General features: G+C 36.6%; 1 long non-coding RNA gene across 1 annotated transcript; it reads right to left on the bottom strand.

The window, feature by feature from the left end:
• Nucleotides 1-4,822: 4,822 nt before the first annotated feature.
• Nucleotides 4,823-17,145, bottom strand: LOC143649494 (uncharacterized). The gene is made up of 4 exons (XR_013159052.1): nucleotides 17,014-17,145; nucleotides 16,728-16,777; nucleotides 5,963-6,039; nucleotides 4,823-4,997 (listed from the first exon to the last, which is right to left on the bottom strand). It is a non-coding gene; the product is annotated as an uncharacterized LOC143649494 (long non-coding RNA).
• Between the last annotated feature and the right edge of the window lie 533 nt (nucleotides 17,146-17,678).

Below are 17,678 nucleotides of genomic sequence, written 5' to 3'. Positions count from 1 at the left end.
AAAATGTAAAGAAAGAAATAATTTTCAAGAGTAGAAACCGGGAAAAATCTGGATTTGGACAGAATAAAAGCCCATGAAGGATATAAAGAAGGAATCATCAAGTAGATATGGGAAACCGAGAGAGGAAATAGAACATTTGATTATTCAGTGAGAGGTCAGCAGAGCTAAATACCATAAATAGGTTCAATAAGATGTGGGCTGAAATTGAATCTGGCTGTGACTTAGGCTAGAGTAGTTTTCGCTCTGGAAGGAGAAATGGAAGCTAGATTATCATGGATTGATGATATGAATCAGTGTAGAAAAATGAATGCAGACTACCCACTCAAGAAGCTTGTGTAAGAAGCAAAGAAATGAAGCTGAGGTGTACTAAGGGGAATTCTACTTTATGAGCATTCTGTAGATGAGGAAACCAATACCTAGAATGTAATTTGTCCAAGGGCATCTCAATATAAGTACTGCACTCAAAGTTATTACTTTTGACTCTAAAACTATTCTTGTTTTAAGGCAAAAATAGACAATGTAACGTTTACAATGTAAGTCACAATGTGATCAATAACATCATCACTCTAATGTCCTGCTTTTCCTTCAATACCACATTTCCCTGCAGCTGTAGTTGAACCTTGTTTCAGAATGATAATGTGGGCAATAAAGGAGAGGATGTATTGAACAAGAGAGATACTGCCTGCGGCAAAGGGGAAGTGAGGGAGAAAGTTGTCAGAGATGACTTCAGGGTTGTGGCTTGGTTGACCGAATTAATGGTGATATTGTTAAAAGGGAAAGGTGGCAGAGAAATGGGGCAATGTATGGGGAAAAAAGGGAGCAATGGGGTGGATGGAGAAGACTGTGGTAATAAATCCTTACAGTTACTTGACATCTGACAATCTTGATATTCTTAACATACAGCAGGGCATTTGAGAATTCTGTAACGCTTGATCCACTTTTCATTAGCAACATGAATTTCTATATTGCTGCTGCACCAACCAAAATTTGAACAAGAAACTAAATTTTACCAACAATGTGCTAATGTGGGGCCAACATAGTTATCAGCATAACTTATTAGCTAAGGTTTAAGTGGTGGATGGTCCTAAAGAAAAGAAATTGTGAATGAAATGTTTTTCAGAAACATTTATTGGAATAGAAATTTGAGCAGAGTAATGAAAGGTTTGATTGAAACCATTGGGAAAACTTGAGTGTTGCCTAGTTTCTCAGGTTAAAAACTTGTCTTTCCTCTAGATAGAGAACCTTGATGTCTCAATCTTCATGTTTGCTAGAGCCTAAACAATATGATACGAAACTCTTTACCTGGAATTAGTGTAGATGGTAATGGGAAATTTTCAGAAAATAAAGATGAACAAATAACTGAAACATATCCACTATTACACCAATACCACTGGAAGTTAACTTTATAGTTGATATTCATTTATTTTGAATGCTAAAGCTTGAAAAATAGTTATCCATTCAAACCTCAGATCGAAAAGACTGAATAGGAGACAAAAGAATGTACATTGCAATTCAAATTTTAAAATTAACTGGAAAATACATATCTCTGACTTCATGTCGACCACTCCATTGATAGGTGCTTCAGAAATTCCAAAGCAACTAACAAAAACACAGCACTAAAATTAGGAATATTTAATAAAGAACTCTCTGTTTTCATTTACCTTTCATCGGGGAAATGGTTTTTATGTATATAGCAGACACTTTAGGAATGAGTTTTAATAAGGCTTAATGCCTTCCTTAGGTTTGTAAAGTGTGTATATACCAGATGGCAGCATCTGTATTGATACCTTTCTTCCTACTAACTTGATGGATTAAGAGCAGAACAGTGGCAGAAATCATTTGAAGGCAAAAGCCCAGTTCTTAAAATTTTTGCTATGCATTTGTTCTCTTGATAGTCTTCCCTAAAATTGCCATGAGAGCTACCAGTAAAGAAAGGGTCAGTATTAATTACAGCAGGTTTAGCTTTCCTGCATATTGCATGAGACGTGAGGATAATAATAGTCTCCTACCTGCCTACTTTTGCATTATGTTAATGAGCATCCGAAAGGCAGTGTGCCAGGAAGACTACACAGCCCTCTATTTCTGCCCAAGGTATCTGCGTTTTAATCCAAAATATCTATGTTTAAATTTTGAATCCCAGAAGAGACCCCAATGAGTCTATTTCATTTTATGAAACACTTCATTGCGCCAGCAAGTGGATTTTCATGCTGTGGAACAGTCAGGTGCATTCCAGTTCTGCAGCAAGTGTTCCTTAAAGAGATGCTTCTGTACTTTGCTTCTTCACTGTATATAGCTTTGGCAATGGTCCAGTGAGACTGAGAAAATAGTCTCAAATTAGGCACAGACTGGTGATAATTGCTTACTATTGAATGTCAATGGGTGAGAAAAGAAATATCTATGGAATGGCAAATAGATGGCATGTAAAAGTGCCAATCCCACTGTCACAGTATTCGGTCCATCAGTCTTTATAAATAAAGGGCAAATTCAATTAGGCTAAGTAGATGGTTATTTAACAATAGTCAATAAAATATTGCTTTACTGTATAATAAATAAGTCTATATTTAACCACAGATTATTATAGTACAATTTTAATACCAAAGCAGTTTGTTTTCATAGCTTGATCTAAACAGCACTTTATGTTGACACTTCTATTGTGCATTTAATGAACTCATATCAAATATGCATGGCAAATAAATACTTTGTTCCTGGTAAACCTTTATTCTTCCCCATTTTCTTGATCTTTTTAATAAAGTAACATGCTTTTCACAATATATTTCTTCTCTAATAAAAATGCATAGCACTACATTGTAACTAAGTCTTATTTCAATTTTTTTGCAAGTCAGGCAAGAGAAATCAAGATCATTCTAAGTATAGACTTGCTGTTGTTCGAAAATGCTGCTCTGAGCTCAAGTTCAGTTGACCTGTGGGCAGCCAGTCCACTGAAGGCTATCTTTTCTCACAGAAAAAATTACACCGTCCTGAAAGTCCCTAATCTTCTGCCCATATGTGAAAGTACTGTGGCAATGCATGTGAAGCTGCCAATTAGAATCAGGTCTGGTAGTGATGTCTGCTTTTAGTTTCATATATATAAAGGTATCTAGAAAGCAGAGCTGCAATGGGATTGCTTATGGGGGTGGGAGCAAGGTATTATTATCTTCTCCCCAGAATAAAATAAGGAATATCAGAGTCCCAAAATTAGGCTGGGTGTACCTTCAATGTCCATGATGTTGATACAAAATAATATTGCCAGTGGCTGGATTTCAGAGACTTGAACGGGTCAAATACTTGGCAGGTCCCTAAATCTGCTATTTATTTCATTACTTAAAACACAAGTAAAAGCTCAACAGTAGAATGAAACAAATACATACATGCATAGTCAATGCACTGCCTCCTGATTTCTCACAAAGTAGTGCTTAGGTTGTGAGTATTGCAATGAATGAATATCACTTTCACGTAGGGACAGAGGATGGCAATTCTCTCCCTGGGTTTTTGTAACTGTCATGTGGTTCAGCTTTGTGGAGAGCAGCATGGTGATTTCTTCCTTTTTTCTGCAGACAAGTATGAAGATAGAAACAGCTATGCAGTGTGTTTGTCTTGCCCAGAGACAGTGTGTGATCTGTAAGGGTTTTCCTGGTAATTAAATTTTGTAAAAGATATGAAACCTTCTATTTATATTTGGTAACTTTGCAACCAGAAATAACAAATGTTTGATTCTTTAGCTCAATGGACTTTGAAATAAATGCTTATTTTTGTTCATCTCCAGCCTTGGGTATTTTTTGAAATGTAGCTTTAAGTCTAGCCTTCCTTGTAATTCACTATGGGATGTCTTTATACACCGCTGACAGTAATACAACTCATTTTGGGTGATTAACTTAACCCCCAGTATTGCAAGTGTCGTGCTGCATTAGCATATCTTTCAAGGAATGGTTGCAGTGTGAGAAAATTGCCTGTAGGATTATTTGCAACTAGGAACCTGTGAAATGTAAAATAAAATTGAAGACTATAAAGTAAAACATCAAAGCTACCTAAAATATTAATAGCCAGCACTCTAAAAAGTAATTTAGAAGATTGCATGCAGTAGTGAAAATTACTAATTTAAAAACAGAGTTAAAAAAAAAGGAGTTTAGCACAAACAACGGACAATAGAAGTTCATTTTGTTCATACTGTGAAAGAAGTTCAAGAGATACTGAAACCTTATCAGTGGAGAGGTTTCAAAGGTCAATATTTGACCATACTGAATTGAAAAAAATATGAAAGCAAAGCTAATGTTTACCCCCACTTCAAAATTGAAGGGAAAATAGAAGGTAGCCTTAGTAAAAATAATGTGGCTGATCCAAAGAAGCATTTTCAATTCCCCCCTGGATATTCTGAAGCATTTATTTCTGCCTGTGGTTCAGAGGTCATTTGATTGGCTATTTCTTAGACAGTTTCCAGGTTCACAGCCAATCCTTGAGCCTACTGTCATTCTCCCTAGGATTTTGTTTTGAAACTCTAAATGGCAAATGACATGGTGGATCTCCTTCCTTTCCCTAGAGAGCAGAATTGGTTTTACAGGAAGAATGTATGAATTTTGGAGTCATACACCTAAGGGTTCCAGTCTCGCCCCTGCCACTTAACAGCTGTATGATCTTGAATAAATTGCTTAACATCTTTAAGTCTCAGTTTCTTAATGTATAAATAGAAGGTCATAACATCTATATCACAGAGTTGTCTAAGCTTCCATGAGATGATACTCTTAAAACATTCAGCATACCATTTGGTAAATATCAAACACTCAACAAGTTGTAGCTACTTTGATGATTTATCACTTAAGATGGCCGTTTCAATGGTAGCAGACAAAGCCGTAACCAAGATAGCGTGGAGTACTGTATGCGGTTTGTGATGCGGCAGACATAAAGGCCTTTCATGGTACATTGCCATACTGGACAGAATGTTCTTTTCTTCGATCTGTGATTGATCAAAAAGGAGAAGTGGGACTGTGGAAGAGAAGAGTTGGCTGTTGAGAGAAAGGAGGAGGATTATATTTCTTGGGTCTGAAGAGTGGTGACTCAGTGTTTAAGCTGTATGCCTAAATTTGTTGGACTTTGGCACTTACCTAATATAGAAAGCAGTAAGTTAAAAGTAGGCATTTAAAAAGAACACAGTACATTTCCAAATATCTCAGGATGTCTGATGAAGTGCAGATTCAATTCAGAGTAGAAGAAGGAGGTTAAAGCAATATTGGAGCAAGTGACATGCTCATTAAGGTTTCTCCTCTCATAACCCCTTCTTTACGGGATGAAGGAATGAAAGAAAGAAAAGAATGAAGAGAGAAAGGAACCACATATGTGAAAGGGGTTAAACAAAGAATTAAAAAGTAAAACCCAACAACTCAGAACAAGGATGATGGAGAGAATAATAATAATAATAATGGTAGTAGTTACCTTTTCATGAATGAGGAATTTGTACTATGCAGTTTAGTTGTGATGATTAAAAAAAAAATCTTACAGCCATTTTTGAATAAAGATCTTATTATTTCCATTTTATGGGTAAGGAAATAGGTCCAGAAATATGTAACTTATCCAAAATACAGAGCATTTAGGAAATCTGGGGTTTAGAAAATAGGAGTAAAATATTTTTTACCTATTGGCATTCAATGATATATTACATAACTTAAAGAAATCAAGATAAAAGAAAAGTAACTATGAAAGTCATTGTGAAGTTTGAACTTAAGCTATTTAAAGTCCATTGAATTAAAACAAGAATATTCTCATTGTAAAATATCATATATTTATCATTTCATATATTTTATGTCTATAATATATATGCTAACAGATTTTTCAAATGATTATTTTAGCATAGAGAAGTACCTTTAATTTCATTAGTATGCATATAGTCAGCATTTTAAATACTGAGCATTCATTAAAAACATACTGTTTAATGAAACATGCTGAGAATTAGATAAGAGAGAGAGCACAATACCTCTTTCCTTTATACTTTGCCTTTAACTTCAAAAGTCCTTAGCAGCTTGAACTCTGGTTTAGCATTTTATTAAGAGTCTGTGGAAATAAAGGAAGAAAATGTGTGATCTGTATTATCACTGAGCTCGTATTTTAACTGTGATCAGGAGATTCACAAAACAATAAAATATAAAAATATTTAGAAATAAAATAATTATAATAAATGATGTGGATCAATCAATGCTCACATTCAGAAATAAGTCATGGTTGCAATATTTAGGGACAATTAGTAAGAAAGGCTAGTAAATTAATGTGTAAGAAGGAATGTAAATAAAACAATAAAAGGACTAGAATAAGACATTGGGAAATTATTTATATTCTTGGAGTGGGAAAGGCTTAAATTTGTTTAAAAATGCACAAATAAAAAATTAAAGATTTTACTTCATAAAAATGAGGATTGCCTGTAGCATTAAAAATGCCTTAAGAAAGAGAAAAATTCAGTGGAAAAATTATAAATGCAACCAGTATTTCAGACAAATGAGTTAATCTCATAACTACATAGATAGCTCATAGATACTGTTTAGAGAGAGACAAATAACCCAAAAGAAAAATAGACAAAAGATATGAATTGATAGATCACTGAAAAGGAAATACAAATGGTTCTTAAGCATATGAAGATTTGCTTAACCTCACCTCACACATGATAAGAAAATTATAAATTCAAACTACATTGAAATATCACTTTTTAATTATCTAAGCCAAGAAAGAAGGCTTTGCTCCTTTCTCCCACCTACCCTCCAGCAAATGGACTATCTCCAAAGGAATGTTTGGCTAATGTTATAGAAGAAATGGAAATGGACATTGGAGAGCAAGCAACAACAGCAAAATTCAAGCATCCAGGCACTTAAACTATACTACACCATCATGTCATCTTGAGTATTTTCATCCTTGGATGTTTCTAAGGAAGAAGTGACATCAATGGGAAAGGGTTGGCATATTTTGTGTACTCAAATCTGTTTTAATCAAGATGGAGTAACAAGGGAATATTTTTATCCTCCCACTTGAAATAACTTAAAAACAGGACAAAATATTTGGTAAGAGTTTTCAAGACACTGGACATTAGGAAATGAAAGATAGTGATTCCGAAAAGTCAGTAAGCAAATGAAGAAGGCCCTAAAATTGTCCCAACTTACTGCCTTAAGAGTTTCTAGGCTTTAGTGCATGAAGGATGAAACCAGGTAGGGTCAGCAGATTCCTTATTTGAGAAGCTGCTGATAGTCCAGGGAGACCCAGAAGGGCAGAGTTTATACTGCAGGGTACTGCAGAGGAGAAAGGCACACAGAGAGGAAACAAAGGACAGGTATCTGTAGAGGGTCTTCCTTGAGCAGCCAGCAGAGTACTGCTCAGCAAATATGTGTGAGGTACCTAAGGAAAGAACTACCTGATAGGATTAGAAGCGACCACCCTCAGAGAGCTCACACAGGGCCAAGAGTAGCTTCCATTCCCTAGCCATACTGGAAAAATCTTGCAATTCACAGAAATCTGGGTAGAGAACTCAGAAAGGTCTTTCCTCAGCAGAGGGGAAAAATTACTACTTTTAAATAAATGATGTTTTATTTTAGCTTAACAAAATCTTAAAAGCAAGACTGAAAGTATCAAGCTATTTCTAAATAACTGAGTCCCAGAAGAAAGCTCAAGAATTTTAAAGAAATACAAAGAAAATGAGCATGTAACAAAGTACAACTCCTAATTTCTGTCATGCGCCCAACAAATTACTGGCATGAAAAGAAGCAGGAAGATAAAAATTAATAAAATAAAACCAGAACAAAAGTAGATGTTAAAATTATCAGACAAAGACATTAAAACACTTATTATACTGTATTTCATACATTCAAGAAGCTAGAAGAAAGATTTCAAATGTTATATAGAGATGTGGGATATATAAAGAAGACCAAAATTATACTTCTAGAGATGAAAGCAGCAATGTCTGAGATGAAAAATGCAACAGTTGGATTAATGGAAGATGAGATATTGCATAAGAAAATATTACTGAATTTTAAGGTCTAGCAAAAGACATTATCCAAGTGAAAGATAGAGAAGAAAAGACTAAAAAAGAAAATTAAACAGCATTAATGATCTGTGGGAGAACCATACATAACCTACTGTATGTGAAATTGGAGTCTCTGAAGGAGAGGAGAGAGGAGATAGATTACAAAAATACTTGAAGAAATAATGTAAAAACTTCCTAAATTTAATAAAAACTCTAAACCCCACAGATCCAAGAATCACAGTCGGAAACCAAGTCAGAAACCATACCAAGGCACATTTTATTCAAAATGAGTTATAAAAAGAAAAATCTTAAAACAAATCAGATAAAAGGACATATTACATAGAAAGGAACAAAAATATAGATGACTTTAGATTTCTCATCAGAAACAATTCAAGTGAGAAGAAGAAGATGGTGGAGAACCAGTCTTAAAGTACAGATAGAAGAGAAACCGTCAACCTTGGAATTCTATAATCAGGCCAGCTTCTATTTCAGCTTGGAAACAGAGAAAGTTGGAAAGAACACCGTGAAAAGGAAAATGCCAGGCAAATTGTAAATTAATGATGTTTCTTGAGCCCATGCGAGGATTGAGGTTGCAGAGCAACCTGAAATCTTGGGATAGTCAGGTATCTACGAAAGAAACTAGATTCCAGAATTTGTTCACCTGGGACAGACACTTCTGGCTACTAGAAATGCCAATAATAAGGTACAGCTAAAAACTGTTTAACAAACTGCTAAAGACAGTATGTGGGATGACAGAACAGTGAGATGCCCTGGAGTCTGCAGTTTTATAGCACTCACCCTCTTACAGGTTTATCCTCTATTAAACCCATGAGGGATGATGGTGGAGAGTCCTGAGATAGGTTCCCTAATGATGCTGGTTGGGGGAGGAAAAGGGTAGACACTGCCTAAACCCCGCTATAGAAGCACCTTTTTTTTCTTTATCTCCGCTCAAATGAAAAGCCTTAATTACAATTTGGGAAAGGCAATTAAAAAAAAAAAAACTACCAATGGGGGAGAAACAGGAATACACTCCAGTGTCAACAGTGGCAGCGTTTGTGAAGGACAATCCCAGCGTTCACTCCAGACAAAATATCTACCTAAGATTGAGGCTTAATCAGAGCATTAGAGAAAACCCCTGCCCCCTTCATCACCAACAGACTAACACATGTTGAGTGAAAATAACAGTGGAGTATAGCAGGGAGAGATGCAAGAAACAGATTCTCTCTGGGGAGCAGTGCAGAGGAAAAGACAAAACTAAAGGGAGAGCATATATTGAAAAAAAAAATAACCTCTGACTCCAAGTCCATACTAAACCCAAGATATGAACTAAGCCTATCCTTAGCAAAAACAAATCTCAAACTCAGCACAACTGCTGACTAGATCAACATAAATACCACACTCGTGGGCTATCAGAAAAAAAAAGGGTGCTCATCTCCAAGTATAAAAGTATTTGCCTCAGTATCTACTGTCCTACATGAGATGTCTGACTTTCAACAAGAAAATTTCATGGCAGACAAAAAAGCAAGGAAATGACACTCTGAAGAGACAAAGCAATCTTAAGAACAAGACTCAGATATGACTCAAATGTTAGAATTTTGGGACAGAAATTTTTAAATAACCATGATTAATATATTAAAGCTTCTAATGAAAAAGGTTGATGGCATGCAAGATTAGATGGATAACTTCAGAAGAAATAGAAACTAGGAGAAAGAATCAAAATAGGTTTGAAACTATTTTATGTACCCCAGAAAATTCATGCTCTTTTAATACAATTTTGTACGTGCAGACTTATTATGGGTGGAATCTTTTGATTAGGTTGTTTCCACTGAGATGTGACACCCTGCCCCTGCCCCCCCCCCCCCCGCCCAATTGTGGGTGGGATCTTTCTATTAGGTTGTTTCCATGAAAATGTGACTTCAGCCTGTTCAAGATGGGTCTTAATCCTTCCCTGGAGCCCTTTATGAGAGAGAGCTGACAGAAGCTAGACAGAAACCAGAACCAAGCAGACATTATTATGTGCCTTCCCATGAGCTGCTAAGCAAACCAGAACCTGGGGAGAAGCAAGGGAAACTAAGAGATGAAGTCCAGAGTTTGCCCTAGAGAAGCTAAGTGAAGACCCACAGATGCTTAGAGAGAAAGCCACTGGAATCAGAAGCTGAAGGCAGCAGAACTGGGAGTAAGGACAAGCAGATGCCGGCCAGTGCCTTCCAGGCTGACAGAGATGTCCTGGCTGCTGGTTGCCTTTCTTTTGAAAAGGTAACCTTTTGTTGTGTCTTAATTTGGACATTTTTAGGGCCTTAGAACTATAAACTTGTAACACAGTAATAAATCTCCCTTGTAAAAGCCATTCCATTTCTGGTATATTGCATCCCAGCAGCATTAGCATACTGAAACAAATGGAAACAGTAAAAATAAAAAAATTACACCAGATATAAGGATTGCCTTTTCTGGGCCATAGACTTGACACAGACAAGGAAAGAATCAGTTAATTTGAAGAGAAGTCAAAAGATCAGAACAAACCAATAAACAAAGCAAAAGAATAAGGCTGGGGTTTGAAGAGAAGAAAAGCAGAACAGAACATCCAATTGACAATATCAAATGGCTTCACAGAGAAGTGAAATTCCAGAAGGAGGAGAGAGCTAGAGCTAGAGAGATAGATAGAGATAGAGATAGGGATAAAGAGAGAGGGGGGTGGTAGAAATACTTGAAGTAATAAGGCTGAAAATTTTCCTAAATTAATAATAAGCATTATATCACTGATCCAAAACCAAGTTGAAAAAAATACCATAAAAATCACACCTAGGCACTTGATATTCAAGTAATTGAACATGAAGTACAAAGGGACAATCTTCACAGGCAGTCAGATAGGAAAAAGTACATTGCCTGAGAGGAACAGAATATGAACTATAACAGACTTTATATGAGAAACCAGATGTAGAATTCAACTCAGCAATAAAAAAGAATGATCTGTAGATGCATACAACAACATGGATGAATTTCAAAATAATTATAACGAAAGAAGCTAATAAAAAGGAATATGTTTATTTATATAAAATTCTAGAAAAGGCAGACTAATCTATAGTGACATAAAGTAAATTTTTGGTTGCCCAGGAATGGGCGTGGGCATGAATGGAGAGGGTGGGGAGATGACGATGTGGCAGGAGGAAATTTTTGAGTGTGATGGATGTATTTACCTTGATATGATGGTTTCATGAGTATTTATCAAAACCAACAAACTATACCAATGAAATATTTGCAGGTTTGTATATCAATTATACCTCATTATTATATTGTATATCAGTTATACCTCAATAAAGCTGTTCAGAAAATATGTTTAGGTGGCAAGCATACATTCTGATTATAAATAACAACTGCATTTCTAATTTCCTTCCAATATTACTGCACTTCTATAAATTTGTTCTTTTGCTTTTCTGATGCAGGATTAGAATATCACCCTATATTGCTTATGCAAAACTTGTGATCCAAAAATGTTAAAATATTTGCACCAAATCATACACAACTTAGTTGTACACAGGGTCTGAATTTCTGGCTTTTGATTTCTTCCTAGTGCTTTTTTCACTGAGTCATTTTGTAACTAGCTGCTCACCAAATTCCTTTCCTCTTCTTTCTGGACACACAGCTGGGCCATATTTCCTGTTTGTTCTTACAGTAAGATGTGGCTATGTTAATGGGCTCTAGCCAGTGGCAAGTGAGCAGAGGTGATAAGCACCACTTCCAAGTCTGACCTCAGACACCCTCGTACATGACCCTCGTTTCCTTTCTCCATTGTCTGGTTGAATGAAGACCCCTCGCCACAATATCAAAAAATCTTTGCCTGTAAATTGAAATGTGGACAACTGCCTGCTAACCAGGGACAGTGGAATTAGACTGCTATGTGAGTCATGAATTAAATTTTATCAGGCCATGAAATTAGGCAGTTGGTTTGTTACAGTATCCATGTTATCGTGACTAATATACATTGTTAATTTTTACAAGCATTAATGGAGGCACTAGAAGTGACTTTTACAATGACAGTCATGTGCCCTGGAACAATTTTGTTGAGCTGTTTTCACATAGGTTACTATGGTGCCAGAATCAAAATAGATATTTAATATGCTTTTTTTACTTCTGACTTTTTTTTTGTCCTTTTCTTCTAGGCATACAGCAACAATAAAAAAGAAAAATATACTTTTATTTGTTTTAATTAACACTTATTTAAGACAAAATTAAGAAGTAAGTTTCAGAAGTTCTGTCAATAGAATTGTCCCAGTAGTTTTCTCTATTCTTTGTAAGGATAAGAATCATATACCATTGTTATTGAGAGAAATAATTGCTATTGAAATAGAGTGCATATAAGGGTTTGTAGTTACATGCAGAAAACTTATTCACACTTTTGATCAAAATTCCATTATACAATTCCAAATTATGTTTTCAACAACAAATCAAGAAACAAAATATTCTTCTTTAGTGCAAAAGCATCTTGTAAAAGGATTATTTTCATAAATAGTGATATTTCATTTCAATGTGTGGGTGTTATTTCTAAAGAACTATAAAGAGGTTCTATTTCTCTACAGGATAAAACAAACTTGACTACATGAGTGCAGAGGAAAATAGCCATTTGGTTCTACAGTCCAACTTACTGGTAATTGTTAAAAAGACTGCCCCATGGTGTTCCTTTTCTGGGTAGAGGCAGTCACTGCAATACCACCTTCACCACACACTCACTTTACCTTGCGTGTGGTATAACCACTGGCTCTAAATTCAGCATGAAGTCTAGGGGAGGAAAAAAGGAGGCTCTTCTCAAACTGAAAGAAATAGTCCATCTAGAGAAATTACTGCAATCGTAGCAGAATGGCTATTTCTTTAAGAAATAAAAAAGGAATACATGTAGATAGTTGGAACGCTGTGGAGTTTAGGGTGGTTAATGGGAAACGGCTACTCCAAAATGTAGAAAAGCTCTTCCTTGGCAGCACGTTGTTGAATTGTGCCCTTACTTGGCAAGTGCAGATGGCTCTGAAATAAATGTAAGTTAACTCAGTTCAGAGGGTAGTGTCACCTGGGGTCTGTGCCCTTTACACACAGTTGAGATGACATATATTCAACATGCATTGCGGTACTGTTGAAGCTCTATCCTTACTACTTTGTTTACTTATTAGAGATACCTATTAACTGGAGAAGCAGGCACATGTTTGAAAACACAGCACCTCATTTCATAAATGCTAAAAGTGAAATTTTCATCTAAAGAGTGGCGAGCTTAAGAAAGTGCTCAAATACATTGGGAATACCCCAAAGAGAGGTTGAACAGAGAGCCTCGAGGCAGTCCGCAGGTCACAGACCTTCAGGTAAGCGAGGAGTCACTTAAAACCATCTTCTATACCTTACTCAAAATATATCAATGGACTTAATGTGAATAAATCAACTCCATTCTTCTTCCCTGAAAGATCATAAATAGAAAATCAAAGAGTAAAATCAGAGGGCTAAAAAGGACTTAGAGAAGTCAGAGTTCACCCTTTTGCCTCCCAGCATAGGACAGCATCTAAGTTTAACAAGGTAGGTGATGAATATTCTTAAAGGGAGCTGGCAGTTCACACTGTACAAATGGATGTCCAACTACCATTTATTAAAAGAAAGAGACTTTTTTTCTTTTTTTCATTGATACTAAAAAAAAAACAAAAAATGAACTTTAGTCACAGAATTACTCCAACTAAATTAAGTATTAAATATTAGAAGCTGTAAATGCTCTTATGCAGTTTATATTATTGGAGCTTTTTAGTAATATTAGGCAGCATGATTTAAAGTTATGGCTTTTAAATTGCTTATTCATGGACTGATGGGGTGGACTTTTTTTCCTAACAATTTTTTTTTTTTTTTTTTTTTTTTTTTAAAGGAAAGACAGAGAGAAGGAAGGAAGGATAGAAGAAAGGGAAACATCTTTAAACATTTTCTTGTTTTATTGTATTCTGTTTCTCCGTTTTTGTTACATGGGCTGGGGCCGGGAATCGAACCGAGGTCCTCCGGCATAGCAGGCAAGCACTTTGCCCGCTGAGCCACCGCGGCCCGCCCCCTAACAATTTTTTGACCTTTGCTTACCTCTCTATCCACCAGTACTTCTGGCTGTGCTCTCTCTGTCTCTCTTCCTACTTCTCTTTCCTCTCCCTCTATCTTAATGGGGTCAAGGTTTGGAATTAGAAAAATTCCATATAATTGAGAGACACTTGCACAGAAGTCAGGAGACTCAGTTCTGTTTTTAGTTGTATCATGTGTTTTGAGTCCTTGGGAAATTTATTTGATCTCTCTCTGAGGAAGTTAGAATGACCTCAAAAGTCACTTTAATAATTTTGAAGACTATTTGAATACCCATTATATGCCAGTCTCCTTGCAAATATGTTCATTTAATGCCATACCAACTCTCCAAGATATTAGATCAGTAATTTGTCTAAAGAAAATTGTTGTAGGGAGCTATCCTTTTCAGCAACACCTTTTACAACAGTGTTGTGAGCAAGTGGCATTATGGTATTCAAATACCTGTTTCACTTACCAAGGTATCTCCCAACCCTACTGCTAGCCAGAGATGGAAGGAGCTGTGTTAGGAGCATCTAGGAAGACACAAATTTTTGTCTTTGACTATTTCTATCATGAAAGAAAATTACCCAAAACAAGGAAATTGGCTATTTACTGTTCTGACCCCTCAGATAAAGAAGAGTGAGGTCTATTGAAATAAGATTTATGTTTTATGAAACATAGTGTTTATGAAAACAATGAATGTTTATGAAAGCCCTGTTTATGAAAACACTAAGATATTGGAAATGATAAAAAAAAGTTAGACTTCATTACTTTCCTAGTTTTGCTGTGTTTAAATTGGATGTCATAGAAGTCTCATGTTTGACCTTAGGTTCTGTCCCATGATTATTGTTGGCCCTGAATAAAGTCAATGGATCTCAACTGAGGGAGATTTGCCCCATCTCCTCTCCCCCAGAGACATCTGACAACAATTAGAGACATTTTTGATGGTCCCATCCAGGGAGTGGGTGTGCAATTAGCAATTAATAGGTAAGGACAGAGATGCTGCTAAATATATGACAATGAAAAGAATAGCTCTCTACAACAAAGAATTATCCGGTCCAAAATGTCAAAAGTGCTAAGCTGAGAAAGTCTACCTTAGTTAAAAATATTATGTGGTGCCAACTTTGTGTCAGACATTGTGCTAGTTGTTGAGGATGTAAAATGAATAGGACATAATCAGAGTCCCTGAGAATTGTCTGTCTGTAGGAGGAGGGAGTAAACGGAGAGTTTAGAGGTAGTATAGTAGAGGCTCTGGTGGAGATATGTGCATCAAATTTATTTTGGGAATTGGTTGTCATTGCTGAAGCTCCAGGAATAGGCGAGGATGTGGAGGGACTTATATTTATAAGTAGAGGCTGTTGGATACTACCAGAAGTTACATGTTATCAGATATTAATCTTTCTGTTGACTCTTTTCCATAAGAGTAATGCAGGATATTGCTAGTAGAGGCACAAAAGTTAGAGGGGTTGCAAAGGACATTGTTGGAACAAGACAGGCTGAATCCTGAGAAACAAACCCAAGAGGATAATAAAGGCACTTTTACAATCCAGCCCAAATGATTATTCTCTTGGGGGTGATTACTGATGAGTCATCCTTTGACCCAGAATGGTCATCATCTCTAGGATTTAAACAGCTACATCTGCAGTTCAAATTTTGCTGACAAGACCCACTTTAACTCAGGTCAAAAGTTGACCTGAGTTTAGGAGGATACATAGTTGTTACACAATCAGAAGTCTAACTGCCTAGCAGAATTCTATTGTCACATAAGGGAATGCCCAATACTTTGAATCCCAAGCCATTCAAGAGATGACATCTCCCTCCACTCCATTCCAATCTAGTGCAGTTCAGTTTTGCATCAGTTCCTTAATATACTAACAAGAGTTGTGCCACCCCTAGTACTTATAGGTTCTTTGAGATACCTTCCATTGAAGCTAGCCTGGACTATACAAGTTCTAAAATCACTGCAACTTGTTACATGTTGCAAAGTCAATCTCCTTTAATGATGGTGTATTAGTATAAGTTTTATTCCATAACTGATGAGAGAAAAGCCATGTCCTTTAATCCTCATTCAATATTGTTGTGTGGAATCTTTTTGATTGTTTCCATGGAGATGTGACCCACTCATTTGTGAGGGGTAACTTTTGATTAGATGGTTCCCATGGAGATGTGTCTCCACCCATTCAAAGTGAGGTTGCTTACTGGAGACCTCTAAGATGGAACCATTTTGGGGAAAGCTTTACAGCCACCAGAACCACAGAGCCCACGTATCCAGAGATCTTTTGAGCAGAAGGAAAATGCCCCCCTGGGGAAGCCTTATGAAATGAAGAGAGAAAGCTGGCAGATGCCACCATGTGCCCTTCCAGCTGGGAGAGAAACCCTGAACTTCATTGGCCCTTTCTTTAGGGTTAAGGTATCTTTCTCTCGATGCTTTAATTTGGACATTTTCACAGCCTTAGAACTGTCAACTTGCAACTTAATAAATTCCCCTTTTAAAAAGTTTTCTGTTTTTGGCATATTGCATTTCAGAGGCTTACAAACTAAAACAACTGGGAATAAGAATAATCCTTTTGGAAATGAATTTTAGAAAGCTCATGCAGCAAAGAAGTAGAAGCCGGTTGAACTCTTTCATTGTTACTATGGCAACATAAATATTGTTGAAAGTGCAATCAGCTACCTTAGTGGACTTCCGTCTTGTATTCATGCTTATCCCAGGCTAAGCAGAGACTGAAAAGTAAGAAAAATAGTGTGAGGTCAAGAGGTGTCTGGACCTTCCCCTAGAATCCTACAGCCAGTTGCAGACCCTCAAATACTGAGGCCATAGGTCTGTCTGGCTTCAAAGTTTATAATGAAAATAAGAATGTCAACTTGTCCAAAAATGCAAATAAGTAAATAAGTTTTTAGAAAGGAAGGAAGAAGGATGGAAGGAAAGAAGGAAGAAAAGCCTCCATTCTGAATCCTACCTTCTCAGAATCCCAATGAGGCCCAGTTCTTGGCCTGGGATTCTGCTTAGCAGCCAGTCTAGTTGCTCTCCTCATTGTCGTCTTCTGCTACATGTTGGGAGAGCTTTTTCCCCTTCATCTTGGACTTTCTATTACTGCTTGAATTATGATTGCAGAGGAAGGACCTTTCAGGACAATGGACCTTGCCTGAGCTCTGTTAGTTCACAGGGTCGCCATAACAAATTACCACAAACTTGGTGGCTTCTTCTCTTATAGTTCAGGAGGCCAGAAGTCTTCTAATCTCTCTGTGCATCCTTTTCTGTCCCTTATAAGGACATACTGATTGGATTTAGGCACCACCCTAATCCAATATGATCTTATCTTGATCCTTACCATAAATAGATCTGCAAAGATCCTATTTCCAAATATGGTCATATTCTGAGGTTCCAGATGAACATGAATTTTGGGAGGACACTATATTCAATGATAGTTAAAAAACTGTTGCCAATTGGGCTTCTTTCCTAGTTCCAGCTTCTCTTAGGCAGAGAGGCTAGTACTGTGTGCTATAGACGTCCCCCACATACACAGGCCCCTTTCTGTGAGTATCTTCCAAATTCTCTGGGCCCCCAGAGATAATGATCATATTTTACGGTGTGTCTGAAAAGGAGATAGGACTGGTTTGCAAA

The sequence above is a fragment of the Tamandua tetradactyla genome, chromosome 11 (assembly GCF_023851605.1).
Source record: "Tamandua tetradactyla isolate mTamTet1 chromosome 11, mTamTet1.pri, whole genome shotgun sequence".
Lineage (NCBI taxonomy): Eukaryota > Metazoa > Chordata > Mammalia > Pilosa > Myrmecophagidae > Tamandua > Tamandua tetradactyla.
Note: the sequence above shows the minus strand (reverse complement) of the source record. Positions and strands in the feature narration are given on the sequence as shown.